Genomic DNA, 16,833 nt, shown 5'->3' with positions numbered 1-16,833 from the left:
TGGACCAAAAAAATGCCTTTTCTAATGTATGGCATGCAGGTAAAATTCTACATAAGCATTCCTATCATCCCTGATCAAGTCTCTCTTGTATCCATCTGCTTCTATAGGGTTGATCTCCTTGGGGCTGATAAACAGGCTCAGGACTTTTCCAAAGTATTGCTATGATTCTGAGTTGCTCCATCAGCCGTATTTGCATACTTATGCAGATGTGAGTGCTTTTTCTGCTTTCTTGCTCCTCTTTATGGCTTTATCACTTCCAGATTGCAGGCAATTGCCCTGTTGTGTGCCAAGCATTCAATCTTGATAGATACCAATTTTGTGTAATGTACACAGAGGGCATCCGTCATGGCTTCTCCATATAAATTACATCTAAATTGTGTGTAGATAGAACATAAATCATTCATGCAAAAAGTCATAGGTGGATAACTGCGTAGTGCTTGGTAATAATATTTTCTTTTTGCTGAAAATTAAAAATATATATCTATATAGTCACCCCCACACAAACGTTTACATCCAAGCCTAGAGTGAAGCATTTATTTAGAAACACAGAAGAGTTTGACGTAAATTTAGTGTAATAGAACATTAATTTAGTTGTAAGTACTGTGGATTTCACTGACTGTCACTGCATAAAGGTACTTTTGGGAGCAGCGCATCAATAGGAGAAAGGCAGAAGGCACCATTCAGGAACAAAAGTATTTCCAGATATAGGTAGCTGCACTGCTACCAAGGGCAGCTGAACACAAGTGTGGTAAAAATTGATTGTATGCTGTGGAAGCACATGGCAAGACTCTGAAATACGTACCTAGAGCGAGACACTGCGCACAACAATCTATTAAGGGCTGCGAAGCAGCAGAGTGCTGTTGTGGCACATCTTTCACCATGCCATCAGTCCTCTCCCTGTCCCCCCTTGTCCTGAGATCCACCATCCTGCAGCGCTGGCCCAAGCGTTTACACTAAAGCAGGTGGATTTCATCTGTGCAGAAACTCCGTGCAACAATTCTGTAGTAGTGAGCCTATCCAATTCTTTTCTTCAGAAGGAATAAAAATAAGCCCACATTTCTTTGGCTTTTTCTTTGGTTGGTTTTGGGGTTTGGTTTTGTTTGGGGTTTTGGGGTGGGTTTTTTTGTGTTTTGTATTGTTAGGCATCTACTTTTGAAGGTTTGAGCCATAATTAACAGAAGCCTCTTTGGTCACCAATCGTATTACCATTATGAACCCCGTTGGCCAACTGATGTAATCAGAAATCACATTTCCACATGAACCACCACTTTCAAATGCAGACATTACAAGCAAACACCTGAAGTGACATGGCCAACACGAGTACCAAATACCTGACACCACACACAGCCAAAATCTCTAAGAGATGCTGGTTAGTTGCAACAGTCAAGTCACTTGGTTTTAATTGCCTAAAGAGGTATGAAGATGCCAGCTGATGGCAGCCAAATTTGGCTTGAAGTTCCAAAAACATTATCATTCCAAAACATAAATTAGTTCTAAAATTCTGAAGCTATGAATTTAACAATGATACAAGTTTTCTGCTCCAGTTCTTTTTCCACATTCATGATCCAACAAAAAGACCATTTCAGATAGCGCATGCTAACCAAGAAGCTTCTTTTTCCCTTCATCCTTCACCTTTAACAAAAGAAAAAAGAACAAAACCCCAAAATCTTTTACATGTGCATAGGTTTCACTAAATCATCTCATTACTGAGGAACCATACCAATATCCATTACAATTATTAGATCAGGCTTTAATGCTGAAAAACTAGATGTAGCAACCTAGTGCTTAGATTTCTGTGATGTAATCTAATATTATTACTGCTTGCATTCTTCCTTTCACGCCCCTCAAACACGTCTAAAAATGCCATTTCACACATAAAGGTTTAAAATTATAAAAATATGTTTGCTCTGATTTCCAAAATAAAATATTATGTAACTTTAACTGTTCTTACCGTTAATTATGCTTCCCTAATGAATAAAAAATTATTTTAATTCTAAGATACTTATAAAAAGCACTGTTGGATTTTTTTCCCCTTGTTTTATATTAACATTTTCCATTAAAGACATGCATAGTCTCTTCAGTTTTAGAAGTGCTGTGTGCCACTTCACTGAGCTTACGTTTTGCGGGAGCATACACTGTTCATGACTTAAGTACTACTTTTTTTATTTCTGAAGCCATCAACAATTATTAAACTCTATGAGAATAAATGTCCTTATTAGCATGAAGATTAGAACATCTTAGGTGCAGAAAAATGTCAGCTGCTTGTCAGAAGTCATTTCGAGTGTGCTCTCTTGACCCATTCCCAATTTAAAAGTCTATTGCTGTGGAACAAGACAGATAATGAGTGCAGTATGAAAACAGCCAGTAAATGAGCAATACAAGAAATTTGTCTTACTAATTGAAAGAGCATAAGCTAAAATTATAGTACATTAGCTAAGTATCCAAAGTGTTCGAAAATGTCATAAGAAATAAATAACTTCATCTTGGACTGTCTTTCTCAGAGGTAGAGAGAACACAGCAGTGCAGAAGCAGCAAGGGGGAAAAAGAAGAGTGAAGCTACAGCGAGCTAAGGTCACTATTTCTAGGTGAGAAGCCTACACAGGATGCTAATTTGGTTTCATTTGTTTTAAGCTTTCCTGAATCCTCATGTAGACAAAATCTTAATGATTTTTTCATCCCAACAGAATCAGAAATATCAACTTTAAATCAATCATCCTTAACAGTCCTGAGGACCCAATCACTTGGGATGATGTAAAGGAACCTACTGGCGTTGGGTTTGGTTTTAAACTTCAGGAAGACATAAAGTTATAATATGATGTTTTGGCTTCCTAACAGAACTTTAGTAATAGCAAATCTACTAATGAGGGCAGAGTGTACACATTCATTAAATATGATAGGGTTGCATAAGTTAGCGTAGCCCAGGGCAGCTGTAAGATTTGGTGAATATATTACCGTACTGCAGGACTTTATTGGAATATTTATGGTGCCTTTCACTAAAAATGAATATATACCCTCCAATAATAGCACTTAAGTATACATATGAGATTAAAAGCAAATAAAGACACTAGTTAAATTTTGTTTGTTTATTATTTAGGCTTTTACTTTTTAAAATACCCATATAGAAATGAGTGTGGCTGATACTGTATAGGAATAAACCATGCCATATGTACCTTTTGAAATGTTATAAATAAGGGGAAACACTATTACAATGACCTCAATATGATTTAGTAAGGGGAGAAGGTTTTCACTAGGGCTGCACTGTGGTCGCAATAGCTGCAAAAGATGCTGCTGTCAGGAAAACATGCTGATATGATCATCTTCAAAGTCCTCATCTATTTCACAAATTTTAAAACTGGGATGCTCACTGTTCTCTGACAAGGATTACAAGGGAGCCTCATCACTCCAGCCTTAGGGAGAACCCTCCAGTCTTTCTTTTTGGATTTCAAATTATCTTGGATTTTATTTTGACATTCGCTTTCTGAAAGTTGTCTGAAATTGTTTCCCAGGTGTTTGAGCATTGCTTTCACAGAACTGTGAAATCTGAAAGGCAGATATGTTTTTCATATGTATTCATACCAGCACCTTACATAACCAAAGAAATATTTTGTTCAATCCCAGAATAATGTTTATGTTGAACAATGTTATGTTTATTTTTAAGCTGCCAGCAAACCTGGAAAATCACTCATTCACACAGGTATACCACTTTAGTGCCCTACCTCCTTCCTGCGTCCCTTCATCTTACGTGAGGCTGGCAAACACGTCTCCTTTCACAGATACTATCCGATACTGCCTAAAAATGCCCCAGGATTCAGCCCAAGCACAAAACAGACAAAAAAGTTCTGAAAAATCAATTAAAAATGCCACTATCTCTAGCTAATGTTCTGAACAGATACACCTGAAAAGACACTGGAATTATGTCAAATTCTAATCTGACAGCTCTGACAAGACTACGCAGGATGCAGAAACTTTTCTAAACTTATCGTGCAATAACTTCTTCGACTAGAGGATCTGAGAACGCTCAGAGGGATTCACAGGATTAGACAACTTCAGAAGTTCTGCCATCCATCCTGTAACACAGCTCTTGTTCATCCCTTTTTGGAGACCTGAATTCACCGTGAACGTCAAGAAGGAGGCATGGAGGGGAAAGAGCCGTGCTTTAATATTAAAGCTATGTCTCTTTTCTTTGCATTACCTCTGCCACAAAGGCCACGTAATTTTGTTAGCAATGACTGTCTTCACATCTGACACCCTCCTCCACTGCAACCAGGTTTATTGTCAAGCCTCTGTGATTATACTGTAGGAGTAATACAAAAAGGTAACAAAAATAAATGTAATTGAGGAGATTGTGGTGATGCGCAGAAATCTACATATATGCCCCTGGAACATGAACACATTCAGCTGTTCTACATTTGATAGTATCTTACCTATTTAGAGAAATAGGTAAGAATCTTTCCTCTAATACTTGGAAGTTATTGTATATTAAAGATATATATAGTTATTATATATATTATATATAAATATATATAATATTAAAATATTAACAAAGACTTAGAAGCAGAGATAGCATTGACAGAACTTCCTTACTCCTAGCAAAAGCATGGCTTTCTGAGAAATCTGAGATGGCTACTGTTAGTTTCAAGTTTGGTTGGTGGTTTTTTTAACAGGTCCCTCTTTCAGCTGTAATGCCAGCTCCTCAGAAGAGTGACAAGCTACTTACATATACCCCCCCCACCCCCGAGCTTCTGTTGCTATTTAGGTCTGTAAAATTAGCATTATCCCTGCTAAAATACTACTTTTTTTAGTTATTTGGGACCTTTACCTTTATAATTGCAGTTTTATATCATTGTATCTTCAGACATTTCAGAAACAATGCCTAAGCCCTCCTCCCAGTACCTGTGTAGGGTATGTACCAGTTTTTTTACATGGAGAAATCACTACAAGTACATACAGTCTTATTCTCCTGAAAATACTAAATAAACGCCTCTATCCTATATTTAATTATTTAGTGACAGTGGTACTACCACACACTCTGAATTTTTTCCATAGCAACTCCTTTACATTCTTTGAAACTGCATAGCTGTTGTAACCAGTAAAACTGTCTCTCCTGCACTGAAGCAATATCCTGTAAAACTGAATTTAACAGCTACAGAGAGTACTGCCTGGCCCAAGCCCACCTTCCCAGCTATTACAAGAGTACGTGATAGTAATGTGATTGGAAGAGATAACTGTCATGGGTGGATGCGGCTGTACTTTAGTAGAGGACTACGTAACCATAGCTGATACTCTGGGAACTCACTCGCCAGCAACCAACGCTAATGCACCTTGCCAACCTCTCCCCGCAGGGTAAACCCATGCTTACTTATTAGTTTCTTTACTATGCACAACAGCGTAATCACTTCTCCTCTTGACCTACTTACATATTGCTTCCTTATTAGGAACTTATTAATTGTTGATCTAATTATCAGTAATATCCTCCTCCTCTTTACTAGCAAATGCAATCACTTTCTAGTCCTGGGTGAATAGCTGGGAACTAGTGCCCTTTCGTTGGGTTTCTCTCAAGGTTTTCCCTTCTCTTCCCAGCGTAGATATTCATGAAATTATCGACTCGGACACAAGCAGCAGTCCTGCATCCTGTATCTTACGAGCAGGTTTTAATGCATTCATTACTTTCCCATAGGTTATTTTATCTCTTCAGAACTAGTAGCTGCCATGGTCCTGCTGGCAAACACTGTTCTCAGCACGCGTGCCCCGCAGAGGGTCTGCGCTGCACAGCCCTGCACGGTTTTGCCCCAAGCTGAGCAAGTCTGGAGGACCCCTCCTCTGCAGCGCCGATGGGGGGCTGCACGGCGAGCAGCGCGAGGTGACCCACCTCACTGGGTACCTTTGTCCAATTAACAATGGAACTGTTCACCCGCTTTTGTTAGAAAAGCACTTAAAATCAATGGTTAGCACCGGCATATGAATATTTGAGGATCATTTAAATTGTTAATATATTTCCTGGATGTGTTTGTTTCTAGGGCTACTGTTTTTCGATGTGATGTGAAACTGAGGACTTCAGTTTATAGAGATGATGCTTGATTTCCTTCAGTCACATATTTTAAATGAGATGTGCTTTAGCTTTAAGCTAAGCATATTTCTTTGCATTAGTTCATCTTAGATAAACATGTATTTTTTTCAGGGAAACACCATTCCAAACTCCTCAAAAGAAACAACTAAATTTTCTTATATTTTCTGTTAACCGTAAGCCTTTATCGGTAGCACACTGTATGTATGTATTCAGTAAGGGAAATGTAGAATTGTCAAACATTAATTGAACAAGTACTGCATTATATTATAGAACATTAGAAATGCCAAAAAATCCCAAGGAAATAATAAGAAATGAATAACTAATGATAATTACAGTACTCACACCACCATTAAGCAGAAACATATCAAAAAGAAATTGCAACATAATTATTCATTTATGAAACACATTCAGTATTTTAATGCCATAGTAAGCATATAGTAATTATCTCAACAGTTAAGGTGAGTTTCAGTTATTGCATATCTGTTAGTTAAAAACTGTTATTGGATCAGTTTTAAAGCAAATACAATTAATCTATCACCTAAACTTTCTGTTAAAGAGTTGTTAGAATAGGGACATACATGTCCTTTTAGATAATATATGCAGTTTTGAAGTAATAACTAGGCCATTTTACAAAGGCTGGCACTTGACATTTAAAGAATGCATTATATTCAATCATAGCAGAACTATATAATTACAGGTGATTTTGCAGTTGTTTGTTTCATTTCTCAGACCATGATGGCACTTAGAGTAATGTAATTATTCACCTAATTGTGTAATGTGGTTGTAATAGAGCATTTGGACTGCTCAGCAGTGACAGTTGAGAACATAGTCTGAACACGCGTGTATATACAGCTATAATGTTATTCTAAAATAAAGGATCTTTTTTCTTAATTTCAAGTTTTCCATATTTTAATCATTATGAGATGTTGAACAAAGGCTTAACACAGTGTCATTGACTTAAGTAAAAACCCAAACAGATTTTTCCATTTTGAAAGAGTAATTTACTTTTTTGTTCTATTTGCATTTTTCCATGGTGACCCTGATTTAGGGGTTGAATCCTTACAGCTAGATACCTACATCCCCAGGCAGGGTTCACTGATGGCAGAACTCCACCAAGACCTGGGAAGTATTTCAACAGGCTGCAACAGGGGTCTACAAAGGTTCATGTTGGAGAGTTTTGAACTGTGCCATATAGTTATTTTTGTCTAGCATCCCACAAATGCTAATTCTTAGCTCTGCTGAGAAAGGAAATGTAAGACTGGGCAGAATGCCATCATATTGCTTCCACTATCTGTGCTAACTTGTTTATCGCAAGTTACTCATCCTTTACACAGCCCCACAACATCCTGTAAGGAACAGAATCTCTGTGTTAGATTGTACCAAAGGTTTGTTCCTCAAAACTCTTTAACGGATAAGAGCACTCTGATCCACCCAACTACACAAGCAGGCCAAATTAATTTGATTCAACTGACCAAAGCAGCCTTCAGAGGAATGCCATGATGGTTATCAGCTCTACAGTTTTCCTTTGGTCCTTCCCTTGACCGAAGAACCTGCAACTATAACCCACCCTTTTCTCAGCATACCCTTATGAAAAATACAGGACAAGTGCTAGAGTATTCTTCTGACTGTGTTCATGTATTTGTTTTCTGGCTTTAGAGAGCGATTATAACCACAGGACCGACCAGGTTCTGTTGGTTAAGCAGGACTTAGTACTTGGAAAGTTTTCTGTACCACAGTGTTTGTCCTTGATATGCAGAGCTCATCTCAGAGAGGAAAAAATGGAAAAAACCTTTCCAGATCCCTTCTGCTTGCTTATTCATTTTCCCTCCTTAAAAGTTAACTCACATTATGCTAACAAGGGCTCAGAAGCTGCAGCTTTGTACACTACAGATCCCTTTGGGTGGGTTAATCAAGAGAGTGTAAACAGAGTGTAGAGCTCATGTGGTTACTTCATGCATTCCAAGAGTTGCTAAGCTTTTTAATATGGTTAAATTACAATATCAGATTCCCATATATCGTCCCAGTAGACTGAAAGCAGTTTAGTCTTGTGTTCAGATTGAAGTTGACCTTGCTGATTTGCCTCTAGCATGGTATTTTCCTGTACTGCCTACTGTGAGTCTTTTGTTTCTTGCTTTTCTTCACTTAATGTGAATATCCAAAAAAAGGATTTACACATCTTGTCTGCCAGTGCTCATCAGACCTTTCTGTTTTGAAATTTTCATTGATCACAAGGAAGATAATTCTCCTCCGCCTGCCAAACTCCTCCTCTTCACAAAGTATACTTTTGTATTCCTGCTACTGAAACTCAAGTGTTTAACTGCAGTCTCTAATTAAAACGTGAAGGCCAAAAAGGGCTTCAATGCAACATCCCAAACCAACACAACTCACATGACTCTTCGCTACAAATGTGTATACGAACAGTTAGATAATTCTGAATGATCTCGGTACAGCAGTATGTGACCAGGGTTAAGATGCAAGCAATTTCACCTCAGGGAGGGTGAGAATATGTACCAGAGTAACACATAAGCAGTGCTCTGGTTCAAAATTACCATCTCTGAAGCCTATCAATAACATTTTCTGACATTAGGAAAGTAAATATTTTTCTGTAAGTGAACACCAAAACACAGAGTTACACTGACTTGTTTGTGGTTAACACAAATTCCCCCCTCGCTGAACTGTTCAGTTTGTAAGGATAAGCAACCGTAAGGTGGTGTCAACCAATAGGTGAGTTATCCTGCATGAAAAAATGGCTACCGGTTGGAAGTGTGAGATAACTCGTGGAAATTCAAATAAGACTAATTCCTAGCAAAATGCTGAGCTCTTGGATCTGCTCAAAAGAAATTATTTTGGCCAAAAATGACCTGGAAGCAAAAAGAGAATACACATTTGGAACACAACACAATTGACTTACCCTGTGAATGTCTCACTTCTTTCAAGAATTATTTAATTCCAAATCAAACTCTTATATTTTGGATGCCTGACAGGAGTGCGTTAAAAATTCCTGTAAGGGCTAAGCGCATAGTGGCTTTTCATTCTGAAAACAAAAAGAACCGAGACATTTACAACCTTGTCTGTGAAAGAGATTGCCAGCTGGGGAGAAGTAGTTGAAACTTAGTGCAACAGCATCCAAACAGAAGGAAAAACAGAGCTCCCTCCTCCGTAGACAATTTCACAGGGTTTTCTGAATCCTTCTGAAGCAAGAAAGGATCCCTCTTTCTAATTGAAAATATGTTCTGCATAATTATGATAAATGGGAAATAAAGTGAGATGAAATGTATTTAATCAAGTTAATCATTCACAAGAGAAATATAAAGCTTCACACCAAGATGATGTTTTTCAACTCAGTGCTATAAAAGAAACCACATCAACTATTTCTGGTGAATATAGAATATTCTATGGAATACACTAACTATTCATATACTTAGGAAGAAATAAAAAAGGAGGCATCCATTTACCCAAAACTGTATCAAAGAATAGAGAACAACTAGCTGGGAGCTTTTCTGGCTGGACACAATTTCCAGCATTCTTTGGCCACAACTTGGTAAAAATAATTTGTTTTATCAGTTGACAGTTGTTTCTGTTCCTACTGAGCTCCAGCTCAGGTCTGTATTAGAAAGCAGAAGATGAGCACATGCTTCACATTCCCAATACATTGCTCGAGAAAGCTGGCTTACAAGCAGGAAAACAAAACGTGTATATATGTACACACACGCGTACACACACAGAGTGAGGTCTTTGACAATATTCTGATTTGGGGGGGAAAAACCAAACATAAGACAATTGCATTTTACTTCAACAATCCTTTGCAAAATGCAGTAGGAATACAATAATTAAAAGAATAAGGAGTATTTCCTGCAATTTTAGAGAAATTACTTTTATCTAGAACTGTAAACCACAATCATTCAACCAAAAATTAGACAGGCAATACAGATCATATTCTCCTTTTTAGAACTAGGAAGAAGCCTGAAAACAAAATTAAGAAGGAGGGTGAAAAAAAAAAAAAAGGCAGATGTACTTCTAAATAGCCAGATAACACTTACAGGACTCTCCCAGGAGGGCAGTGGGACATCTGCATAGCAGAGACCTGAACCTGAGCCTCCTGTTCTCCAGATGACTGGTTTACCCTAATCTTAAACTTCTCCCTCTCTCACATTAATGTTTTGGCTAGATGTTCAATTTATTTTTTTTAAACCTAGTCTTTGAAAACTGGTTTCCTGAAGAAAGAAATCCACTGGGAGATTTCCAGGAAAACTTCACGAATAAACAAACTGCCGTACAGCTATATACACACACACACACACAAGCACAAGGGTGTATTGTCCCTAAGACCAAGAGACTGAGCAGAACCTTCTGCCATGGGTATAAGCTGCACTGACAATTCTCCAAAACATCTGACATGTATGAGAAACCGCTGTCAACTCCAAAGGTGATACTGACAGTTTGTGAAACAGGAACAAGTCACCAGGATTTTCAAACTTGTCATTGTCATCAACTTGGCACCCAAATGTCTGACTTACCAAGTTGTTTTCCTGGAGTTTATTTGTGCCAGAAAAACAGTCACGGTTTATGATTACTTGAAATCATCTGTAACATAAGAGGAAGCCCTAAAGAAAAGTCCACATCCCTGCCTTTGGTCAAGATCTGTCCCCCCTCAGATGAGGGTTCCCCATTCTTTCCAAGGAGAGAAAGCCAAACTTAGACTAAGTGTCTGTAGCAGCCCTGCTCCTCCCTGCCCCTGCTTTTGTCATACAAGTACATACCATTGCCGCAAGTTTTTAGAGAAAGAGATTGTATCTTTTTTTCTCCTGTAGATTGTATTGATTTTTTTTTTCTAAATTTTCATTTTAAAAAATGCATTTGTAAGGGAAACTGCAACAAATCTACAAGCATGAAATATAGTTTGATACCATCATTTTTGCTAGTTTTAAATTCCCTATATGTTACTTTCAAAAATAAAACACTCCTGTTATATTTTCCAGAACTTATTTTGATGTAAGTTTGTGTAGTTCAAATGGTAGATCCATCTGGCCCCAAGTTCATTACCTCAGGACAACATTTTTAGTACAAATAGCATCAGGGAAAAGTCAAAGAAACCTGGTGAATTACTGTTGTCAGAAGGAACCAGCCCATCTGCTCTTCTCACAACGATAATACGGTATCATTTGCATGCCGTGGCATATGGACAAAGGGTACTAAGAACTACACAAAGTAATTTCTTAATCACCTATCACTATATACAAATATATGCACAGAAATGCTGGAATCTTAAAATTTTGATTCTGCCATAGGCAGGATGCAACTGATGACACCAAAATGAAGAAAATTCCCTGTGGTCCATACTTGTTCTTTTAGTCTAAGATAGGCACCACTTCAGAAAAGACACTGGCATGTCTCTTCATGTAATAACAAGATTTTCACTTTGTTTTCATGTATTCATTTCCTTTAAAAAATACAAAAATATTTTGATAATTAGAAAAACTAAGACATTTCAGCTATTGTCTAGAGTGTTTTCTGTAAACTTCATTACTTGGCTCATGTCTGTAGTCTCAGATGTGAAAAAAGCTGAATTCCAATTGCATGTAAACTCAGGGAAAAAAAAGAAAAACAACTAAAAAGCAAAAAAAACCCCCACACTTCAGTGGATGTTGTGTTTATGCAAATAATACAGAAAAAAAATCCTTGACAAGAGCAATTGAACATAAACAGTATTTGCTGTTCAACTGGGACATAACAGGTAGGTTAAATGCCAGAATGGAATTTTCTTTGCATAACAGACAATCTTTCTTACACAAAATTAAATTCACATTTCACCAATTCACATTTCTAATATACTCTGGGCATAGTAAAAAAGAGAGTTTGATTGTTTCCAACTCAATATATTCCAAATAAGATGATTATGTTTCACACAGATAAATATAATTTAAAGAATCTTTGTCATTGCTGAATTACTTACAAAAGTTATTTTTAGAGAGGTTTAGGATGTTGTTGGTTCCTTACTTTGTGAAGAAATCAAATCTTATTCTCAAGCTGAGTAACACAAAATTTCTATTCGGGATTTCCCTGTTAGCAGGAGCACAGCATTCAAAAATTTAAGACCAAGGAAAACTATCCATTACAAAAGTGAAAAAAGGTGGATTCCAGAAAATTTCCAGTTAGTAGCAAAGTAAGAACGAGTGTCCTTTTAAAGGGATGATTCAAATTCAAAATCTGACTAAAATACAAAATTTTTCTGGAATCAAAGACAGATTTAACAAAAGGAAAGAGCGATCCTAACAGAGGAGCGCTCACTGCACCAGGATGTTATTATAATGCTGGATTTTGCAAAGCAGGATGGAAGAGCACAAAGCAACATGAATAATTTAAATAAACTGGGTGCCAGAGTCAGACCTGTCACCCACAGTGCCGTCCGTCATTAACATCCCTTCCGCAAGCTTCTCTCAAACCTAACGCGTTGACTTGCAGTTCGTTACCTTCAGTGAGCAACACCACAGTCACACAGAAATCCCTAAAAACGATCATTTGCTGAACAGTTTCTAAGCACCTGACAAATAACAAGGTAATAAAGAGCCAAGAGATTTGCTGAGAAGAGGCCACATCAAGCTATTTTACTTTCCTTGGCAGGGTAACTGACCTGGCAGATATGGGACAGCAGCAGTTACGATGTGTCCTGAATCCAGAGGGCTTTCTTGGGTGACAGTCTCCTAAACAAGCTCATGAAAAGTGGCACAGCTCTTGAAAAATTGTACTCAAAAAGTAGTTATCAACAGTTTGCTGTCAAGTTGGAAGACCTAAATGTTACCTTGAAAAAGGTTCAACCCCAGGCTCAACTCCCTCCAGTAATTTTTTTATTATTTTTTTTAATTGACTGGGATGATAGAATCAAACAACTATAAAAATTAGAAGGGTCAAAAAACTGGGAGTGGCTGCAAGAAATTTCAAGGACAAGCCTGGACTTCAAACTGATTGGAAAAAAGGTTCCAAACCAAAGAGAGAAGTTAAGCAGAGGCACGCTTAGAGTACAGTGCTTAGAAAACAAAAGGTCTATACACAGATCTAAAAAGAAAAATAATAATACTGACCAAGAGAGACAAATCGTTATCATTGATCACAAATTCAGTGACCAGCTGTAGGGAAAGGGTGCCTGCTAAAAGTCACAGACAGCTGTGCCCAGTTTTTGGCACCAGTTTCTAAACAGATTTATAGGTGAGTTCAGAGAAGGTGAAAAAGAGGGGTAAGTGGGAAAACACAATTTCAAGAACAGCTGAAGGAAAGCAGTTTTCTGTCGAACAGCAGAGAAGGTGAACATTATATGACCTTCCGAGACAAAAAAAGGCTGCTAAGAAGACAGCAATCAATTGTTTTCCATTTCTACTGGAAGAATGCACTAATTAGCTCAATTTAGACAAAAGATACTCACATAAAACATCAGGAACTGTGCCAAAATTGAAGGGCTTTAAACACCACTTCAGTTACTTGCAGAGACTTGTGAAATTCACTTCAGACTTATCCAAAGTCTGTTTCTATCAGAAATGCGTTGGCACATCTAATCCCCATCACCACCCAGAGATAGGAGATGGATTAGATGATCCTCCTGGCTGTCCCCTTGCAGTGAGTTCTAGAAGTCCAGTGCAGGCTGCAGTACCATGATTGATTTTATGTGGAAAGATAGTATTGTAATGATTTTATGTGGAAAGATAGTATTGTAATGTAATATGCTAATAGAAATAGATTCATTAATTCATATTCCATACCTGCAGGGCTGTTTAGCTTGCTCAAGTGATCTGCAAAATGACACTTCTAGTATAAATTAATCCGGATGATATATGAAAGAAACAATTGGCAAACAGTGCAACAGGTTCACAGCTATTTTTAAGCTTGCTGCAACTACTCAAGTACAGGTACGAAGCCAGATTATTTTCTTCCAGGATTTACAGCTCGATGTGGAAACCCCTTCTTCTGGTGCTGGGTATCCTGCCTTGAAAACTAATGAATTAAAACCAACCAAGGCAAAACCCACATAGGCACTCCAGGGAAAGCATGGATTAAATCATAGGCTTTGAGGGGAAAAGCTACAATGGGCTTGCACTTCCTCGATTGATACAAAACCACTTATAGAACAAGTTGAGCAACCTGCAGAATAAGGACAGATAGAAGGAGAAAAATCTGTGCTAACAAAACATGATGCTAAAAAACAGCCAGTTTAGAATAGTCTGTCTGATGATGTGGGCAAGTATAGGGGAAGCAGCTTATTGAAACAACCTGAAGTCACTGCTCCTTCTGCACTGAAGAGTACAGTACTTTTTGTTCCTACAGCCTTTGGGGAAAGCGATAACAATGAGTAAAACCAGTGGGATACCGCGGCTTTATAAACTCCCCAGCAAAGGGCTCTGATCAGACCCTGCTCAGCCCCAAGCCTCTGGTCTAAAGTTAAACTCAGATTGGCCATACTTATGTTAGCAAGTCGGGTCATGCACCCAGAACATAACCATCGCACGAGAAATATTGCACACGTTTTGGGGCACATGGAGGGAAGGAAGAATTACATCCCAGCCCAAGCAGTTGAAGTGCACCAGGCGGGCTCCCAGAGCACATCCCCCAGCTTCCTGGCAGACAGACAGAATTCAGTTTGGGTGCTGCAAAAGCACGCTGCTGTGAGAAATTGCAAAATTCACCCTCCTGATGCAGACACTTCCTCAGGGGCCTCCAGATACACCACTGTGATCCAGCTCTATCTTAATCAGCTTTGGAAATAAAAAATAATAATAATAATAAAGCACTATTCTATTACATTTACTACAATATTTGGGTAATTTCCTTTCATATTAAAAATCCTATTAAAACACAAATTGTGCCATAAAAGTCCTACAAGCTATTTTTATTTTTAACACCAACTGCTAATCATACACTGTTATTACAACTTAGAAACCAGCGTTGTTCTGCTCCGAAATTGATGAAAACCGACTTGTTTCCTTTCTGACCAGGACAGGAGAGCTAGGGGGTGCCCTAGTAATGCACACTGCAAGAGGCAATGCTGCAAATTCAGAATGTTTTATGCATTCAGGAGGACAGCAGATTAGTCTGATTCATACTGTATTTATACACCTCAACCCATTGTCTTTATTTTCAAGAACAGATTAGATTGAGTTACTTGAGCAATAAACTGGAAATACATGTAGAGGATTGTTCAACTGGTATATCATCAGTGAAACTCATTTTGATAGGATGAGGAACCCAGTAATGACAGGAAAATAACCTAAACCACACCTCTTACACTTGACTCTCGGTGAAAGTAAAATGGACTTACAAAAATCTTCTGCTGTTCCTCATTTTACAAATTCTTTAATTACTTCCCTTTCACTTTTAATGGCATGTCAGTATTAGATTAAATTTACATTTACAAGCCCAGGGGACACTCTCAGAAAAAGAAAACGAAACGAGTACTTGATAACCCTGCCTGCTTACTGAATGCCAGGCAAACTGAGCAACACGTTACCCAGATGTCATGTTGAATGCTGCTCCCTCGAAACAGGCAGCGTTATGCAGAGGGGTCCTTTTTGTCATCTGAGCCAATCCAAAAGAAGAGAAAGTATCTTGTCAAAAGCAGCACTTTGTTTGCCTTCTATTTTTAAAGGAGAAATTAAAAAACCTGAGGGGGTGGCCTTTACAAGCGATACACCTTCTGCAGGGATTTTGTACTGCATTCACTTGGGGAGCTTTCAGTATCAAGGCTGTTTGTGAAAAGCTGGTCGGTAGCTCAAATTCTCTGTGCAAAAGTGTGTTTGGAAGTGTTGATCAATAAATAAAATACTACTACCATTTTGGTTCAACTAATTTAAGTAATTTGTTGGGGATTTAAACAACGAAGCAGAACTGATTGTTTCATTAAGGAAATGCACTTTTCAACCTCCCTACTATACAAAGGCTTTAATATTCTCAATTTGGGGGAACGTGGGGGGGGTAATGTTACTTCTTATCAAAAATATTGTTAAGTGGATGCAAGAGTTTTCAACTTGCAGGAATAGATTTAGCTAAAAATTGCTCATAAATTTTCCCTGATATATATTCAGTGAAAACATCCCCAAACATTTTTAAACAAATTCAGTATGAAAACGCTTAAGATTATTTCTTTCATGAAAGTGAGGAAAAGATTCTTTCTTTGACTATCTATATCAAAGGGGAAATTACCAAATATTCTGGAAGTTATATTGTTTTCAGGTAGAAAACTGTAAAACAGACCAGTAAATAGAGGAAAAAAATACCTCCTGTTTTATAAGGCAGGTGTAAAATCATTAATAATTTTCTGTTAACTATAACAGACAGAGTAACAGAGCAGGTGGATCCAGTTATAATTATACAATTTTTTTGGAAAAAATCCCTAGACTGATAACTTTTCTTATTAAGATTCCCACTTCCCTCTGGATTACTCAAATTATACACACACACTTTTTTTCCTTCTCTCTCCCCTTTTTTTTTTTTTTTAAACACTGAACCTATTGCCATGATTTCCTACATCCTGGCACTGGGATCATCTCACATTTTGCAGCTGCTGCTTGAATCCTGATTTCTCTCCTTTCTTACAGACGGCTCTTTGAAGCCAGGCTACTGGCACACTGGCACGCACAGAGACGTTTGCATTGCTGCTGCCCGTAGCACGGCCGCTCTGCGCACAACTAAATGAGGTACGAGGCTTTCATACCAACATGTTGCATGGATACCAAATTCAACGCAAGCTCATTTCTTCACGGAGCCTAGCAAACGGAGAAACC

This window comes from Balearica regulorum, chromosome 6 (assembly GCF_011004875.1).
Source record: "Balearica regulorum gibbericeps isolate bBalReg1 chromosome 6, bBalReg1.pri, whole genome shotgun sequence".
Lineage (NCBI taxonomy): Eukaryota > Metazoa > Chordata > Aves > Gruiformes > Gruidae > Balearica > Balearica regulorum.
Note: the sequence above shows the minus strand (reverse complement) of the source record.